Here is a 6,011-nt window from a genome sequence, read left to right on the forward strand (position 1 = left end):
ATAGATGAATAAGGGGTTCTTATTTTACAAGTGTATTTATTTATAGCTTATTATATGTTGAGGGATAGTGCCGGCGTGGGTTTGAGTCCAAACATTGCCATATTTTCTTCTTCTTCAATTTTTTCTCCTGCTTTTTTTTAGCAAACAACTTTTTTCTCCTGCAGTGCTTTGTTGGCTAAGAGCCGACCTGGGCCGAAGGTGGAGTGTTGAGGCCTGCTATCTGGTGTAGCCAGGAGGGAGGAATGGGCCATAGAAATTCAGCCCAAGCTAAGACGCGGCGAGTGAAAAAAAGATTCTCTCTGATGTTTCTAAAAAAAGATTCTCTCTGATTTGTTTTTTGAAATTCAAATTTAATTAACTTTCCTTTGAAACTTGATCCAAAAATATTGACAAAATCACAATAAATATATGGTTTTAAAAGATTGGATACAATATCTGGGTACTTTTAGATCATTACATTTGGCAAAACAGTTTATTATATATACAAGGTGGGTTATATATGCATATTAGCATATGGAAAAACGAAGAAAATCTCAGCTCTTTATATAATAAATATTTCACTATTATTATGTTGGTTTTAAAATATGTCCTTTTAAGAATTATTTGCATTAAACAAATTAAACAAGAACCATTGTGACTCTATGCACATTTTTATACATGCACGTAGGATGTCATTATTGTATTTTCCTTTAGACTAGTGAGCCATGCTTGATTTATTCACGTCCATAAAATATTTTTTCAGGAGTCATTTTGTATAAACAATGACTCTTTTATATATGTGATTTTTATTTTCGGCTGTACAAATATGGATAGATATGAAAATCATATCACTACTCTATCAGTATAGTATTATCTAGCTATCCTGTAGTGGCAATTCCGTATTGCCTATGGCAATTAAACAATTGTGACAGACAAACAATATTGTTATAAAAATCATCACAAATAAATTGAATACACTGCAAAGGCATATTCCATGGAGAAAACGTTGTTAATGAATTTTTTCTATAACAATGATCGAAGTTAAAAAAAATGTATGGCTTAGGACGATACTAAAACATGTTACATTTGGGAACGGACGGGATAGAAAACAAGGAAGCATGTTTGTTTTTTTCTTGTTTGTTTTGTTGGTCTCATGCTGCTGCGTCTTTTTGTTTAATAATTAAATTACATTTATTTTCAGGATGTTCAATCGTGAGAACAGTATGGATTACCAACTATTCTTTCGCAGCAGAGGTTCCGTTAGGCATCTTGGGTGGAATGGCCTAATCGTCGTGGCGTGGCTTTCAAATGTTTTGGTGATGCTTTCTTATCTCTCGTAGAAGTATTTTCACAAAGTTTTCAGTAATATAATATTATATTAGTAGATGCTATTCGAACTCTTTCTTTTATTAAGACTAGGTAGTGTATCCGTGCGTTGCTACGGAACAACTAAATCATTTGTATTAAAAATATACGGATCGCACGATAAGATAATAATACTGTTAAATTAAATACCGACGTTAAAGTGACATTTAATTCAAAAAGCAAAGTTCATGAAATTAACACAGTCACGGAGAGCGCGACGTCGCAGGCTCATAAACTCTATTGTATAAACTTTTTCGTGGTACGGCTAAGATAATATTTTATATCGGCAAAAAAAATTCTACGATATCTATTTCTTTCATACGCCAATACATCCATGAATAAGTTTCGCTGCATCTCCATATAATCATGTACACACAGGTTCGAGTATATATGCAAATAGGTTCGTGACCGTGCGTTGCTACGGGACAACTAAACTTTTGTACTAAAAACACACGGATCGCACGATAAGATAACAATACTGTAAAACTATATGACCGACGTTAAAGTGACATTTAATCCAAAAAGCTAAGTTTGTGAAATTTACATAGTCACAGAGAGCATGGCGTCGTGGCTCATAAACTCTAATGTGTAGATCTTTTCGTGATGCGGCTAAGATCATTTTTTATACCGGCAGGAAGAGATTTTCGATATCCATTTCTTTCGTGCGCCAACAAATCCATGAATAAGTTCTACCACATCTCCATATCATCCTGTACACAGCGCTGACAAGCGAATTAGCCACAACTTATGTAATTAGTTTTATAATTAGCTCATGTTTAGTCCTCCTAATTGATATCTAAAAATTCAATATGATAGGGACTAAAGTTTAGTCCTAGGATCCAACATCCCTGACTCTCGACTCCTGCTGGCTGCTCACTTGCACCACCATACCTACGTGTCTACACGTATATACTCTAATGCCAGGACGTCTAAGATGGTCTTTATTGTTCACCCTTTGAAAATATCATAACTTTAAGGTTGTCATTTGTGTATGCTGTAGATTGGGATGCTTTACACTGGTCCATGAGGGTGTCCATGAGAGTCGAAATTTTTGATGTCTAAGCTTATCAATCAGATAGAGACGAACTTGATTGTTAAAATATTTTCAATACTGCTTTCATATACTCCCTCTGTCCCAAAATAGAATTCATTCTCGCTTCTGAGAAGTTAACTTTTTTTTTTAACTTCGACCAATTATATATAAAAAGAATATTAATATTTTACAATACATAATTAGTATCATTACATAGAACATTGAATATATTTTCATAATAAATTTATTTGGAGATATAAATATTGTACGTATTTTTTACAAACCTAGTCAAAGTTGAGAAAGTTTGACCTGCACGTATCACATAACGACTTTTATTTTGGGGTAGAGGAAGTATATGCTAATGTGAGTAGTCAACTGAAGTGGTGATGAACACAACAATACTTTCATATTATATGCTAATGGGAGTACGAAGAAACGCATGGGAATAGACCTATATACTAATGGTGGGAATATTCATTTAGAAAATTACAAAAGGTTCACCAGTCTCACTATGTATAACCTGCACATCTTTTATTTGACACCACTGATGTTTTCTTTCATGCATGATTATTGTTTCATGTATGATTATTGTTTCCTTCCATGCATGATTATTGTTTTCTTCCATGCATGATTATTGTTTCCTTCCATATATGATTATTGTTTCCTTTAATGCATGTGGTCTCAGGTGATCGATTTGTTTCCTTTAAAGCAGACGGGGATCGCAGGGATGGCAATTTCTTTTTTTTCGCGCCTTTCCTTTTCTCGCTCGCCCGTTGGACAGCGTGGGAGGTGGGATCGATCGCATGGGGTGGCAGACTGACAAACCAATGCAATTGTCGCATCAAAACGGTGTCCACACTTTGTTCTTTTAGTCGTAGGAGATTAGAGCCCACTGCATCGGCGGCATCTGCAATTAGGCTTCGAAAACTCCTTCAAGTACTGGGCATTTTCGTGCTATTATTGACTGCTGTGATTAGCAAATTCCTGTCTCCCGGAGCTCTCAGATTGCTGCTTGTAACGGTACGGCGTTTCATTTCCCTCACCAGTCCTCTGGCAGCAGTTTTATTACTGGTCCCGTCACTAGTGAAAGCCGCCTCCACAAAGCAATCACACATGGTAGCCAACTGGGTCATGTTCACACTGTTACTTATAGCTGTGCTTTTCCTTACGGTCAGTAGGCTACATTTTCCAAGTATTATCAAACTACTAGATACTGGTCTGGGAAGCAAACACGTATTCTGGCGTCGACTAATTCTCAATGTCTGCATGTTTGATGAACTCATGATGTTGGTGTTCATCCATGATAGCCTCACTCATCGGATTGTCATGACCCTTTTCCAAGTATATGCTCTATCGTCTGTGTTATTTGGCAATTTACTAATGCCAACAGCAGTTATGAGAGTCGTGCTCGCACTGTGCCGCCTTGTACCACATGACTACAACAGCGGCAGTGCGGAGGAGCAGCAAGAGAGCAGGATCAACCTCGAACCATCTCTCGATATCTATTACACTATGGTGCTCTGTCAAGGAATACTCCACATTGTATCCTGCACGCTGGAGATGTTCTCGTTCACCCCTCGGAGCTCTCTTGCCCGTCAGGGTGAATTCAGAGGACACCGAGGAAGTGAATCAGCTAATCTGTACTACGAATATGCTCGGGAGAAATGCATGGAGATGCATGTTGTTGCTCGGAAGCAGATAAGCCTCGACAGCTTTGTTATTCAATTCATAAGTTCAGACTCACCGAAACTACAGTTCCATGGGGTTTGGATGATGCACAATCTTCTGCGCAAGGAGCCATCCAGGACACAGCTCCTTTCACCACAGAGATGCAAACGCAACAGCAAGATTGTGTAGTAGATCAGTGGGTGATCCTTTTCAGTTCGGGATAAATAAGCCTAGATCCGATCTAGAACATGAACTAGAGCGAGAAATTAGAGAGAGAAAACGAGGGGTGCAGAGGTAGCTGACCATTAGTGGGCTTGGCGGAGGAGCTCGCCATGGCGACGGTGTCGGTGCAGTCCGGGTCGGTGGTGGCGCAGTCAGGTCTGGAGAGAGGCGGCGCGGAAGACGGCGAGTCGAGAAGGACAGTGGTGGCGCTTCCTGCCACTACTGCGCTCCCTTAGATCGGTTAGTGTTTGTCGGTGGGATGCTTTGGCAAAACCAGTGAACTTTGTACCGTGAGCGGCCAGCCCCCACCTCTTTATATAGCGTAGTGCGACGGGGGCCCACCAACCATGATTTGCTTGGCCTCCGATCAGGGCGCGGATCAGGACCCAAGTTTGTCGTTGGGCTGACTTGGTGGAGATCAACCTAACATTCTCCCCCTATCTCATCTTTATTACTTAAACTTAAAATACTTATCTTTTTTCCTATTCTATCACAGATTAACGCATAGAGTGTGTCTCATTACAACAGTTAGATTAACAGCTATAATAGACCTCTCTATTTTAAAACAGATTCTCAACTAGGTCCTTATTGTCTAGGGATCATATGTTTTCCTATAAACCCATATCGGCTAAGTGTTCTCTAGACACATTGGGCAGTAAGCCTTTTATAAGCAGATCCACAAGCATTTTCTTTGTACTTATATGCTCGAGACTAATAGAATAATTCCGGACTTTGTCTTTCACAACATAAAACTTTATGTCAATGTGTTTAACAACACCGCTTGACTTATTGTTGTGAGCATAACATACTGCTGGCTCATTGTCGTAGTACAACTTGAGTGGCCTATGGATGTCGTCGACCACTTTCAACCCGGGCATAAATTTCTTTAGCCAGTTCACCTACCCTATAGCCTTATAACATGCTACAAACTCGGCATACATCGTGGATGATGCAGTGATGGTTTGCTTAGAGCTTTACCACGATATAGCTCCCCCTGCGAGAGTGAATATATAGCCTAATGTGGATTTTCTATCATCTATATTTTCACAAAATCTGAATCTGAATACCCCTCTATAGGTAAGGAATCAGATCTTCTGTACATTAGCATGAGACCTTTTGTGCCTTACAAATAACACAAAACTTTCTTTACCATTCTCCAGTGCTCTATTCCTGGATTACTCTAATATTTGCCAAGTATTCTGGTAATAAAAGCTAAGTTAGGGCGTGTACATACTTGAGCATAATGTAAGCTTCCTACAGGTGAAGCATATGGAACCGCTTCTTTTGATCGATCTCATATTGGTTCCTGGGATATTGGAATTCCCCAAAACTATCTCCCTTGACTATAGGAGCAGGTGAAGGCTTACGCGCATGCATACTGTATTTCTTTAGAATCTTTTCTAAGTATGCATTTTGCGATAATCCTAAAACCCTCTTTCTTCTATCTCGGTGAATCTCTATCCCTAAAACGAACGAAGCTTCACCGCGATCTTTTATGTTAAAATTTGTGGACAAGAACTTCTTCGTCTCCAGTAGTAGATTAACATCACTACTAGCGAGTAAGATGTCATCCACATACAAGATTAAAAAAATAAATTTCCCATTCTTAAACTTTGTATAAATGCAATTGTCCTCTACATTCTTTTTAAACCCAAACTTCCTTATCATTACATCAAACTTTAAATACCACTACATAGAGGCTTGTTTTAATCCGTAAATGGATTTTTTAGGTGGCATCCCATAT

This window comes from Miscanthus floridulus, chromosome 3 (assembly GCF_019320115.1).
Source record: "Miscanthus floridulus cultivar M001 chromosome 3, ASM1932011v1, whole genome shotgun sequence".
Lineage (NCBI taxonomy): Eukaryota > Viridiplantae > Streptophyta > Magnoliopsida > Poales > Poaceae > Miscanthus > Miscanthus floridulus.